A 15,831-nucleotide genomic window follows, 5' to 3' on the forward strand; every position below is an offset into this window, starting at 1 on the left:
ATAAGAGAGTCTGCTAAATGACTCACTACTGTAAGAGACTCTGGATAAGAGAGTCTGCTAAATGACTCACTACTGTAAGTGACTCTGGATAAGAGAGTCTGCTAAATGACTCACTACTGTAAGTGACTCTGGATAAGAGAGTCTGCTAAATGACTCACTACTGTAAGTGACTCTGAATAAGAGAGTCTGCTAAATGACTCACTACTGTAAGTGACTCTGGATAAGAGAGTCTGCTAAATGACTCACTACTGTAACTCTCTCTGGATAAGAGAGTCTGCTAAATTACTCACTACTGTAACTCTCTCTGGATAAGAGAGTCTGCTAAATTACTCACTACTGTAACTCTCTCTGGATAAGAGAGTCTGCTAAATGACTCACTACTGTAAGTGACTCTGGATAAGAGAGTCTGCTAAATGACTCACTACTGTAAGTGACTCTGGATAAGAGAGTCTGCTAAATGACTCACTACTGTAACTCTCTCTGGATAAGAGAGTCTGCTAAATGACTCACTACTGTAAGTGACTCTGGATAAGAGTCTGCTAAATGACTCACTACTGTAAGTGGCTCTGGATCAGAGAGTCTGCTAAATGACTCACTACTCTAAGTGACTGGATAAGAGAGTCTGCTAAATGACTCACTACTGTAAGTGACTGGATAAGAGAGTCTGCTAAATGACACACTACTGTAAGAGACTCTGGATAAGAGAGTCTGCTAAATGACTCACTACTGTTAGCGACTCTGGATAAGAGAGTCTGCTAAATTACTCACTACTGTAACTCTCTGGATAAGAGAGTCTGCTAAATGACTCACTACTTTAAGTGACTCTGGATAAGAGAGTCTGCTAAATGACTCACTACTGTAACTCTGGATAAGAGAGTCTGGACTCTGGATAAGAGAGTCTGCTAAATGACTCACTACTGTAACTCTCTGGATAAGAGAGTCTGCTAAATGACTCACTACTTTAAGTGACTCTGGATAAGAGAGTCTGCTAAATGACTCACTACTGTAACTCTCTCTGGATAAGAGAGTCTGCTAAATACTTTGTTGACGTTTTTGTCAGTTCTATAGCGTTAATATAATGGCGTCGGATGGGATGGCAGCCGTTTTACGGCTCCTAACCAACCGTGCTATTTTGTGTTTTTGCATTGTTTTTAACTTATTTTGTACATAATGTTGCTGCTACCGTCTCTTATGACCGAAAAGAGCTTCTGGATATTAGAACAGAACATCAGAACAGACCATCAGAACAGACCATCAGAACAAAACATCAGAACAGAACATCAGAACAGAACATCAGAACAGACCATCAGAACAGAACAACAGAACAGAACATCAGAACAGACCATCAGAACAGAATATCAGAACAGACCATCAGAACAGAACATCAGAACAGAACATCAGAACAGACCATCAGAACCGAACATCAGAACAGCGATTACTCACCTGGAACTGGACAAAGATGTGTTCTTTAATGAGTCCTAAGCGATGGATCTACTGTTTCTCCGAGACCAGGCCCAAAGCCCCGTCATTCAAATCAAACTTTATTTGTCACATGCGCAAAGTACAAGTGTAGACCTTACCATGAAATGCTTAATTACAAACTCTTAACCAACAATGCAGTTCAAGAAAGAGTTAAGAAAATATTTACCAAATACATTTTTACTAAAGTGAAAAGTTATAAAAATAACACAATAAAATAACAATAACAAGGCTGTATACAGGGGGTACAGGTCAATGTGCACCATCAAGAGCATCCTGACCGGTTGCATCGGGATCAGAGAGTCTGCTAAATGACTCACTACTCTAAGTGACTGGATAAGAGAGTCTGCTAAATGACTCACTACTGTAAGTGACTGGATAAGAGAGTCTGCTAAATGACTCACTACTGTAAGAGACTCTGGATAAGAGAGTCTGCTAAATGACTCACTACTGTTAGTGACTCTGGATAAGAGAGTCTGCTAAATGACTCACTACTGTAAGAGACTCTGGATAAGAGAGTCTGCTAAATGACTCACTACTGTAAGTGACTCTGGATAAGAGAGTCTGCTAAATGACTCACTACTGTAAGTGACTCTGGATAAGAGAGTCTGCTAAATGACTCACTACTGTAAGTGACTCTGGATAAGAGAGTCTGCTAAATGACTCACTACTGTAAGTGACTCTGGATAAGAGAGTCTGCTAAATGACTCACTACTGTAAGTGACTCTGGATAAGAGAGTCTGCTAAATGACTCACTACTGTAACTCTCTCTGGATAAGAGAGTCTGTTAAATGACTCACTACTGTAACTCTCTCTGGATAAGAGAGTCTGCTAAATTACTCACTACTGTAACTCTCTCTGGATAAGAGAGTCTGCTAAATGACTCACTACTGTAAGTGACTCTGGATAAGAGAGTCTGCTAAATGACTCACTACTGTAAGTGACTCTGGATAAGAGAGTCTGCTAAATGACTCACTACTGTAACTCTCTCTGGATAAGAGAGTCTGCTAAATGACTCACTACTGTAAGTGACTCTGGATAAGAGTCTGCTAAATGACTCACTACTGTAAGTGGCTCTGGATCAGAGAGTCTGCTAAATGACTCACTACTCTAAGTGACTGGATAAGAGAGTCTGCTAAATGACTCACTACTGTAAGAGACTCTGGATAAGAGAGTCTGCTAAATGACTCACTACTGTAAGAGACTCTGGATAAGAGAGTCTGCTAAATGACTCACTACTGTTAGCGACTCTGGATAAGAGAGTCTGCTAAATGACTCACTACTGTAAGTGACTGGATAAGAGAGTCTGCTAAATGACTCACTACTGTAAGAGACTCTGGATAAGAGAGTCTGCTAAATGACTCACTACTGTAAGTGGCTCTGGATCAGAGAGTCTGCTAAATGACTCACTACTCTAAGTGACTGGATAAGAGAGTCTGCTAAATGACTCACTACTGTAAGAGACTCTGGATAAGAGAGTCTGCTAAATGACTCACTACTGTAAGAGACTCTGGATAAGAGAGTCTGCTAAATGACTCACTACTGTTAGTGACTCTGGATAAGAGAGTCTGCTAAATGACTCACTACTGTAAGAGACTCTGGATAAGAGAGTCTGCTAAATGACTCACTACTGTAAGTGACTCTGGATAAGAGAGTCTGCTAAATGACTCACTACTGTAAGTGACTCTGGATAAGAGAGTCTGTTAAATGACAAACTACTGTAAGAGAGTCTGCAAAATGACTCACTACTGTAAGTGGCTCGGGATCAGAGAGTCTGCTAAATGACTCACTACTCTAAGTGACTGGATAAGAGAGTCTGCTAAATGACTCACTACTGTAAGTGACTGGATAAGAGAGTCTGCTAAATGACTCACTACTGTAAGAGACTCTGGATAAGAGAGTCTGCTAAATGACTCACTACTGTTAGTGACTCTGGATAAGAGAGTCTGCTAAATGACTCACTACTGTAAGAGACTCTGGATAAGAGAGTCTGCTAAATGACTCACTACTGTAAGTGACTCTGGATAAGAGAGTCTGCTAAATGACTCACTACTGTAAGTGACTCTGGATAAGAGAGTCTGCTAAATGACTCACTACTGTAAGTGACTCTGGATAAGAGAGTCTGCTAAATGACTCACTACTGTAAGTGACTGGATAAGAGAGTCTGCTAAATGACTCACTACTGTAAGAGACTCTGGATAAGAGAGTCTGCTAAATGACTCACTACTGTTAGTGACTCTGGATAAGAGAGTCTGCTAAATGACTCACTACTGTAAGTGACTCTGGATAAGAGAGTCTGCTAAATGACTCACTACTGTAAGTGACTCTGGATAAGAGAGTCTGCTAAATGACTCACTACTGTAACTCTCTCTGGATAAGAGAGTCTGCTAAATGACTCACTACTGTAAGTGACTCTGGATAAGAGTCTGCTAAATGACTCACTACTGTAAGTGGCTCTGGATCAGAGAGTCTGCCAAATGACTCACTACTCTAAGTGACTGGATAAGAGAGTCTGCTAAATGACTCACTACTGTAAGTGACTGGATAAGAGAGTCTGCTAAATGACACACTACTGTAAGAGACTCTGGATAAGAGAGTCTGCTAAATGACTCACTACTGTTAGCGACTCTGGATAAGAGAGTCTGCTAAATTACTCACTACTGTAACTCTCTCTGGATAAGAGAGTCTGCTAAATGACTCACTACTTTAAGTGACTCTGGATAAGAGAGTCTGCTAAATGACTCACTACTGTAACTCTCTCTGGATAAGAGAGTCTGCTAAATGACTCACTACTTTAAGTGACTCTGGATAAGAGAGTCTGCTAAATGACTCACTACTGTAACTCTCTCTGGATAAGAGAGTCTGCTAAATGACTCACTACTTTAAGTGACTCTGGATAAGAGAGTCTGCTAAATGACTCACTACTGTAACTCTCTCTGGATAAGAGAGTCTGCTAAATACTTTGTTGACGTTTTTTGTCAGTTCTATAGCGTTAATATAATGGCGTCGGATGGGATGGCAGCCGTTTTACGGGCTCCTAACCAACCGTGCTATTTTGTGTGTTTTTGCATTGTTTTTAACTTATTTTGTACATAATGTTGCTGCTACCGTCTCTTATGACCGAAAAGAGCTTCTGGATATTAGAACAGAACATCAGAACAGACCATCAGAACAGACCATCAGAACAAAACATCAGAACAGAACATCAGAACAGAACATCAGAACAGACCATCAGAACAGAACAACAGAACAGAACATCAGAACAGACCATCAGAACAGAATATCAGAACAGACCATCAGAACAGAACATCAGAACAGAACATCAGAACAGACCATCAGAACCGAACATCAGAACAGCGATTACTCACCTGGAACTGGACAAAGATGTGTTCTTTAATGAGTCCTAAGCGATGGATCTACTGTTTCTCCGAGACCAGGCCCAAAGCCCCGTCATTCAAATCAAACTTTATTTGTCACATGCGCAAAGTACAAGTGTAGACCTTACCATGAAATGCTTAATTACAAACTCTTAACCAACAATGCAGTTCAAGAAAGAGTTAAGAAAATATTTACCAAATACATTTTTACTAAAGTGAAAAGTTATAAAAATAACACAATAAAATAACAATAACAAGGCTGTATACAGGGGGTACAGGTCAATGTGCACCATCAAGAGCATCCTGACCGGTTGCATCATTAAATTCTGTAATTTTCCACATAAATCTACACACAATACCCCATAATGACAAAGTAAAAGAATGTTGTTTTTTAAAAATTTGAGCAAATCTATTAAAAAGACAGAAATATCACATTTACATAAGTATTCAGACCCTTTACCCAGTACTTTGTTAAAGCACCTTTGGCAGCGATTACAGCCTTCAGTCTTCTTGCATGTGTGACGCAACACGCTAGGAACACCTGTATATGGGGAGTTTCTCCCATTCTTCTCTGAAGATCAAGCTCTGTCAGGTTGGGGAGCTTCACTGAGCAGCTTTTTTCAGGTCTCTCCAGAGATGTTCGATCAGGTTCAAGTCCGCGCTCTGGCTGGGCCACTCAAGGACATTCAGAGACTTACCCCGAAGCCACTCCTGCGTTGTCTTGGCAGTGCGCTTAGGGTTGTTGTCCTGTTGGAAGGTGAACCTTTGCCTCGGTCTGAGGTCCTGAGCGCTCTGGAACAGGTTTTCATCAAGGATCTCTCTGTACTTTGCTCCATTCATCTTTCCCTCGATCCTGACTAGTCTCACAGTCCCTGCTGCTGAAAAACATCCCACAACATAATGCTGCCACCACCATGCTTCCCTGTAGGGATAGGGCCAGGTTTCCTCCAAATGTGACGCTTGGCATTCAGGCCAAATAGTTCAATCTTGGTTTCATTAGACCAGAGAATCTTGTTTCTCATGGTCTGAATCCAAGCGGGCTGTCATGTGCCTTTTACTGAGGAATGGCTTCCGTCTGGCCACTCTACCATAAAGGCCTGATCGGTGGAGTGCTGCAGAGATGGTTGTCCTTCTGGAAGGTTCTCCCATCTGCACAGAGGAACTCTGGAGCTCTGTCAGAGTGACCATCGGGTTCTTGTTCACCTCCCTGACCAAGTCCCTTCTTCCCCAATTGCACAGTTTGCCCGGGTGACCAGCTCTAGGAAGAGTCTTGGTGGTTGGTTCCAAACTTCTTCCATTTAAGAATGATGGAGGCAACTGTGTTCTTGGGGACCTTCAATGCTGCAGAAATGTTTTGGTGCCCTTACCCAGACCTTTGCCTCGACACAATCCTGTCTCTGAGATCTACGGACAATTCCTTCAACCTAATGGCTTGTTCTTTGCTCTGACATGCACTGTCAACTGTGGGACCTTATATAAACAGGTGTGTGCCTTTCCCAATCATGTCCAATCAATTGAATTTACCACAGGTGGACTCCAATCAAGTTGTAGAAACATCTCAAGGATGATCAATCTAAACAGGATGCACCTGAGCTCAATATCGAGTCTCATAGCAAAGGGTCCGAATACTTATGTAAATAAGGTATTCTTTATTTTTATTTTTATACATTTGCTAAAATGTATAAACCTGTTTTCGCTTTGTCATTATTGTGGTTAGATTAAGGGAAAATAATATATTTTAGAATACGGCTGTTACGTAACAAAATGAGGACAGTCAAAGGCTAATACTTTCGAATGATCAAATCAAATCAAATCAAATCAAATCAAATTTTATTTGTCATACACAAGTTGCTGAGGATAACCAACAAGTAATCTAACTAACAATTCTGAAAACTACTGTCTTATACAGTGTAAGGATAAGAAATACGTATGAGTGAGTGATGGTACAGAGCAGCATACAGTCAAGGGATCTGAATACTTTCCGAATGCTCTGTATCTGAGGAGTCTCTGTGGTTGGTCTGTGTTGAGGCATGAAATCGAACTAGAGAATTCACATGTATTAGTATTAATGCAGGTACATGCAGGTATAATGCATTATGAAACAGTTCTAACACATTATAAGACTTGTCATTGTGTATGACCCTCTTATAGTGTCTTGTTACCATCTTATAATATCTTAGTACCATCTTATATTGTCTTAGTACCATCTTATAATATCTTAGTACCATCTTACATAGTCTTAGTACCATCTTATATTGTCTTAGTACCATTTTATATTGTCTTAGCACCATCTTATATTGTCTTAGTACCATCTTATAATATCTTAGTACCATCTTATATTGTCTTATTACCATCTTACATTGTCTTAGTACCATCTTATATTGTCTTATTACCATCTTACATTGTCTTAGTACCATCTTATAGTGTCTTAGTACCATCTTATAGTGTCTTAGTACCATCTTATATTATATTAGTACCATCTTATATTGTCTTAGTACCATCTTATATTGTCTTAGTACCATCTTATATTGTCTTAGTACCATCTTACATTGTCTTAGTACCATCTTATAATGTCTTATTACCATCTTACATTGTCTTAGTACCATCTTATAATGTCTTAGTACCATCTTATATTGTCTTAGTATTCTTAGTCCATCTATATTGTCTTAGTACCATCTTATATTGTCTTAGTACCATCTTATATTGTCTTATCCATCTTATATTGTCTTAGTACCATCTTATATTGTCTTAGTACCATCTTATATTGTCTTATTACCATCTTATATTTTCTTAGTACCATCTTATATTGTCTTAGTACCATCTTATATTGTCTTAGTACCATCTTATATTGTCTTAGTACCATCTTATATTGTCTTAGTACCATCTTATATTGTCTTATTACCATCTTATATTGTCTTAGTACCATCTTATATTGTCTTAGTACCATCTTATATTGTCTTATTACCATCTTATATTTTCTTAGTACCATCTTATATTGTCTTAGTACCATCTTATATTGTCTTAGTACCATCTTATATTGTCTTAGTACCATCTTATATTGTCTTATTACCATCTTATATTGTCTTAGTACCATCTTATATTGTCTTATTACCATCTTATAATGTCTTAGTACCATCTTCTTTCTAGAGACAATATCTCTCTCATCATCACTCAATACCTAGGTTTACCTCCACTGTATTCACATCCTACCATACCTTTGTCTGTACATTATACCTCAAAGCTATTTTATCGCCCCCAGAAACCTCCTTTTACTCTCTGTTCCGGACGTTCTAGACGACCAATTCTCATAGCTTTTAGCCGTACCCTTATCCTACTCCCCCTCTTTTCCTCTGGTGATGTAGAGGTGAATCCAGGCCCTGCAGTGCCTAGCTCCACTCTTATTCCCCAGGCGTTCTCTTTTGATGACTTCTGTAACCATAATAGCCTTGGTTTCATGCATGTTAACATTAGAAGCCTCCTCCCTAAGTTTGTTTTATTCACTGTTTTAGCACACTCTGCCAACCCGGATGTTCTAGCCGTGTCTGAATCCTGGCTTAGGAAGACCAAAAATTCGGACATTTTCATCCTTAACTACAACATTCTCAGACAAGATAGAACGGCCAAAGGGGGCGGTGTTGCAGAGATAGCCTGCAGAGTTCTGTCTTACTATCCAGGTCTGTACCCAAACAATTTGAACTTCTACTTTTAAAAATCCACCTCTCTAAAAACAAGTCTCTCACCGTTGCCGCCTGCTATAGACCACCCTCTGCCCCCAGCTGTGCTCTGGACACCATATGTGAACTGATTGCCCCCCCATCTATCTTCAGAGTTCGTGCTGCTAGGTGACCTAAACTGGAACATGCTTAACACCCCAGCCATCCTACAATCTAAGCTTGATGCCCTCAATCTCACACAAATGATCAATGAGCCTACCAGGTACCACCCCAAAGCCGCAAACACGGGCACCCTCATAGATATCATCCTAACCAACTTGCCCTCTAAATACACCTCTGCTGTTTTCAACCAAGATCTCAGCGATCGCTGCCTCATTGCCTGCATCCTTAATGGGTCAGCGGTCAAACAAAAGCCAAGTCAACAAACAGATTACTGACCATTTCGAATCCCACCATACCTTCTCCGCTATGCAATCTGGTTTCAGAGCTGGTCATGGGTGCACCTCAGCCACGCTCAAGGTCCTAAATGATATCTTAACCGCCATCGATAAGAAACAATACTGTACAGATGTATTCATTGATCTGGCCAAGGCTTTCGACTCTGTCAATCACCACATCCTCATCGGCAGACCCCCTTATCTCAGCTCGCTGGTCACCATAGCAGCACCCACCTGTAGCACGCGCTCCAGCAGGTATATCTCTCTGGTCACCCCCAAAACCAATTCTTCCTTTGGCCGCCTCTCCTTCCAGTTCTCTGCTGCCAATGACTGGAACGAACTACAAAAGTCTCTGAAACTGGAAACACTTATCTCCCTCACTAGCTTTAAGCACCAGCTGTCAGAGCAGCTCACAGATTACTGCACCTGAACATAGCCCATCTATAATTTAGCCCAAACAACTACCTCTCCCCCTACTGTATTTATTTATTTTGCTCCTTTGCACCCCATTATTTCTATCTCTACTTTGCACATTCTTCCATTGCAAATCTACCATTCTAGTGTTTTACTTGCTATATTGTATTTACTTTGCCACCATGGCCTTTGTTTTGCCTTTACCTCCCTTATCTCACCTCATTTGCTCACATCGTATATAGACTTGTTTATACTGTATTATTGACTGTATGTTTGTTTTACTCCATGTGTAACTCTGTGTCGTTGTATGTGTCGAACTGCTTTGCTTTATCTTGGCCAGGTCGCAATTGTAAATGAGAACTTGTTCTCAACTTGCCTACCTGGTTAAATAAAGGATATTGTCTTAGTACCATCTTATATTGTCTTAGTACCATCTTACATTGGCTTAGTACCATCTTACATTGTCTTAGTACCATCTTATATTGTCTTAGTACCATCTTACATTGTCTTAGTACCATCTTACATTGTCTTAGTACCATCTTATATTGTCTTTGTACCATCTTACATTGTCTTAGTACCATCTTATATTGTCTTTGTACCATCTTATAACGATCCTGACTAAATGGAGGGCCACTTCTTTTTCCCAGAAAGTGGGCGTGTCTTCACCTTGGGGGGGGGGAGACGGACAGCTGGGGATGAGGTCCTCTGTGGTCCTCTGTGGAGACTGGTCACAGGTGTGTTTGAGATCATGGCTGCATTCCAGACCATCTGCTAAGCAGTCGCCTTGCACAAATTAACCAATCAATTGCTGTGTTCGAAAAAGCTGTGATGCATTGTGAGTAAACAATAATGAGTAGTTGTGTATGAAGCGAGATGATTTGTAAAGCAGGAAGATTTCAGTCAGCTGCAATGTCGGGAAAAAAAACATTGATTTCACAATCATCATGTTGTGTAATTCATCCTCATTGGTGGAGAGAGAGAGACTGTTGAAGAGAAGTTCAGGCCCAGTCCAGTAGAGGGCAGTAGAAACTAAAACACAAACTAAAGGTTCTTTGTTACAGAGTTCTAGCCTTGATAAAAGGCTACTTACTGTGTGAGTTTATTGGCCTCACTGTCTATTCCCTACTAACAGTAGTGCACTATAAGAGGAATAGGGTGCCATTTTGGATGATACCCTATGTCTGTGTGTGTGTGTAATCAGTGGTTTCGTCCCAATCCATCCTTTCTCCTGAAGTGTGCACTCGTTCACTACTTCCTACAAATCTAAAAACATTGGGTTGGTGGAGGTATGGACTACTGGGAATTTCTAAAAGCAGTCATTTACCTTTCAGGAATCAGTAAATGGAAGTGAAACAGTGTACAACTTCAGGAGAAACGAGAGAATATTGGGACACGACCAGAGTACCTTTCTTTATCAACACCATCAGCATCCCCCAGAGAGAGAGAGAATAACATGAGAATAATATGGGGATAGCATGAGAATAACATGAGAATAACATGAGAATAACATGGGGATAACATGAGAATAACATGGGGATAGCATGAGAATAACATGGGGATAGCATGAGAATAACATGGGGATATCATGGGAATAACATGGGGATAGCATGAGAATAACATGAGAATAACATGAGAATAACATGGGGATAACATGAGAATAACATGGGGATAGCATGAGAATAACATGGGGATAGCATGAGAATAACATGGGGATAGCATGAGAATAACATGGGGATAGCATGAGAATAACATGAGAATAACATGGGGATATCATGGGGATAACATGGGAATAACATGAGAATAACATGGGGATAGCATGCGAATAACATGGGGATAGCATGAGAATAACATGGGGATAGCATGAGAATAACATGGGGATAGCATGAGAATAACATGAGAATAACATGGGGATAGCATGAGAATAATATGAGAATAACATGAGAATAACATGGGGATAACATGAGAATAACATGAGAATAACATGGGGATAACATGGGGATAGCATAGGGATAACATGGGGATAACATGGGGATAGCATGGGGATAGCATGAGAATAACATGGGGATAGCATGAGAATAACATGAGGATAACATGAGAATAACATGGGGATAGCATGGGGATAGCATGAGAATAACATGGGGATAGCATGAGAATAACATGGGGATAACATGAGAATAACATGGGGATAGCATGAGAATAACATGAGAATAACATGGGGATAACATGAGAATAACATGGGGATATCATGGGGATAGCATGAGAATAACATGAGAATAACATGAGAATAACATGAGGATAGCATGGGGATAACATGGGGATAACATGAGAATAACATGGGGATAACATGGGGATAGCATGAGAATAACATGAGGATAACATGGGGATAACATGAGAATAACATGGGGATATCATGGGGATAACATGGGGATAACATGGGGATAACATGGGGATAGCATGAGAATAACATGGGGATAACATGGGGATAGCATGGGGATAGCATGAGAATAACATGGGGATAGCATGAGAATAACCTGAGAATAACATGGGGATAACATGGGGATAGCATGGGGATAGCATGAGAATAACATGAGAATAACATGGGGATAACATGGGGATAACATGGGGATAGCATGAGAATAACATGGGGATAGCATGAGGATAGCATGAGAATGACATGGGGATAGCATGAGAATAACATGAGGATAACATGGGGATAGCATGAGAATAACATGGGGATAGCATGAGAATAACATGAGAATAACATGGGGATAGCATGAGAATAACATGGGGATAGCATGGTGATAACATGGGGATAACATGGGGATAGCATGATAATAACATGAGAATAACATGGGGATAGCATGAGAATAACATGGGGATAGCATGGTGATAACATGGGGATAACATGGGGATAGCATGATAATAACATGAGAATAACATGAGGATAACATGGGGATAGCATGGGGATAACATGGGGATAACATGAGAATAACATGGGGATAACATGAGAATAACATGGGGATAACATGATAATAACATGGGGATAGCATGAGAATAACATGGGGATAGCATGAGAATAACATGGGGATAACATGATAATAACATGGGGATATCATGGGAATAACATGGGGATAACATGATAATAACATGGGGATATCATGGGAATAACATGGGGATAACATGAGAATAACATGAGAATAACATGGGGATAACATGAGAATAACATGAGAATAACATGGGGATATCATGGGGATAGCATGAGAATAACATGAGAATAACATGAGAATAACATGGGGATAGCATGAGAATAACATGGGGATAACATGAGAATAACATGGGGATAGCATGGGGATAACATGGGGATAGCATGAGGATAACATGAGAATAACATGGGGATAGCATGAGAATAACATGAGAATAACATGGGGATAGCATGGGGATAACATGGGGATAACATGAGAATAACATGAGAATAACATGGGGATAGCATGAGAATAACATGAGAATAACATGAGAATAACATGGGGATAACATGGGGATAGCATGAGAATAACATGAGGATAACATGGGGATAACATGAGAATAACATGGGGATATCATGGGGATAACATGGGGATAGCATGGGGATAGCATGAGAATAACATGAGAATAACATGGGGATAACATGGGGATAACATGGGGATAGCATGGGGATAGCATGAGAATAACATGGGGATAGCATGAGAATAACATGAGAATAACATGGGGATAGCATGAGAATAACATCGGGATAGCATGAGGATAGCATGAGAATAACATGAGAATAACATGAGAATAACATGAGGATAACATGGGGATAGCATGAGAATAACATGGGGATAGCATGAGAATAACATGAAAATAACATGGGGATAGCATGAGAATAACATGGGGATAACATGGGGATAGCATGAGAATAACATGGGGATAGCATGAGGATAGCATGAGAATGACATGGGGATAGCATGAGAATAACATGAGGATAACATGGGGATAGCATGAGAATAACATGGGGATAGCATGAGAATAACATGAGAATAACATGGGGATAGCATGAGAATAACATGGGGATAGCATGGTGATAACATGGGGATAACATGGGGATAGCATGATAATAACATGAGAATAACATGGGGATAGCATGAGAATAACATGGGGATAGCATGGTGATAACATGGGGATAACATGGGGATAGCATGAGAATAACATGAGAATAACATGAGGATAACATGGGGATAGCATGGGGATAACATGGGGATAACATGAGAATAACATGGGGATAACATGAGAATAACATGGGGATAACATGATAATAACATGGGGATAGCATGAGAATAACATGGGGATAGCATGAGAATAACATGGGGATAACATGATAATAACATGGGGATATCATGGGAATAACATGGGGATAACATGATAATAAAATGGGTGTATCATGGGAATAACATGGGGATAACATGAGAATAACATGAGAATAACATGGGGATAACATGAGAATAACATGAGAATAACATGGGGATATCATGGGGATAGCATGAGAATAACATGAGAATAACATGAGAATAACATGGGGATAGCATGAGAATAACATGGGGATAGCATGAGAATAACATGAAAATAACATGGGGATAGCATGAGAATAACATGGGGATAACATGGGGATAGCATGAGGATAGCATGAGAATGACATGGGGATAGCATGAGAATAACATGAGGATAACATGGGGATAGCATGAGAATAACATGAGAATAACATGGGGATAGCATGAGAATAACATGGGGATAGCATGGTGATAACATGGGGATAACATGGGGATAGCATGATAATAACATGAGAATAACATGGGGATAGCATGAGAATAACATGGGGATAGCATGGTGATAACATGGGGATAACATGGGGATAGCATGAGAATAACATGAGAATAACATGAGGATAACATGGGGATAGCATGGGGATAACATGGGGATAACATGAGAATAACATGGGGATAACATGAGAATAACATGGGGATAACATGATAATAACATGGGGATAGCATGAGAATAACATGGGGATAGCATGAGAATAACATGGGGATAACATGATAATAACATGGGGATATCATGGGAATAACATGGGGATAACATGATAATAACATGGGGGTATCATGGGAATAACATGGGGATAACATGAGAATAACATGAGAATAACATGGGGTTAACATGAGAATAACATGAGAATAACATGGGGATATCATGGGGATAGCATGAGAATAACATGAGAATAACATGAGAATAACATGGGGATAGCATGAGAATAACATGGGGATAACATGAGAATAACATGGGGATAGCATGGGGATAACATGGGGATAGCATGAGGATAACATGAGAATAACACGGGGATAGCATGAGAATAACATGAGAATAACATGGGGATAGCATGGGGATAACATGGGGATAACATGAGAATAACATGAGAATAACATGGGGATAGCATGAGAATAACATGAGAATAACATGAGAATAACATGGGGATAACATGGGGATAGCATGAGAATAACATGAGGATAACATGGGGATAACATGAGAATAACATGGGGATATCATGGGGATAACATGGGGATAGCATGGGGATAGCATGAGAATAACATGAGAATAACATGGGGATAACATGGGGATAACATGGGGATAGCATGGGGATAGCATGAGAATAACATGGGGATAGCATGAGAATAACATGAGAATAACATGGGGATAGCATGAGAATAACATCGGGATAGCATGAGGATAGCATGAGAATAACATGGGGATAGCATGAGAATAACATGAGGATAACATGGGGATAGCATGAGAATAACATGGGGATAGCATGAGAATAACATGAAAATAACATGGGGATAGCATGAGAATAACATGGGGATAACATGGGGATAGCATGAGAATAACATGGGGATAGCATGAGGATAGCATGAGAATGACATGGGGATAGCATGAGAATAACATGAGGATAACATGGGGATAGCATGAGAATAACATGGGGATAGCATGAGAATAACACGAGAATAACATGGGGATAGCATGAGAATAACATGGGGATAGCATGGTGATAACATGGGGATAACATGGGGATAGCATGATAATAACATGAGAATAACATGGGGATAGCATGAGAATAACATGGGGATAGCATGGTGATAACATGGGGATAACATGGGGATAGCATGAGAATAACATGAGAATAACATGAGGATAACATGGGGATAGCATGGGGATAACATGGGGATAACATGAGAATAACATGGGGATAACATGAGAATAACATGGGGATAACATGATAATAACATGGGGATAGCATGAGAATAACATGGGGATAGCATGAGAATAACATGGGGATAACATGATAATAACATGGGGATATCATGGGAATAACATGGGGATAACATG

This window comes from Oncorhynchus nerka, linkage group LG17 (genome assembly GCF_034236695.1).
Source record: "Oncorhynchus nerka isolate Pitt River linkage group LG17, Oner_Uvic_2.0, whole genome shotgun sequence".
NCBI lineage: Eukaryota > Metazoa > Chordata > Actinopteri > Salmoniformes > Salmonidae > Oncorhynchus > Oncorhynchus nerka.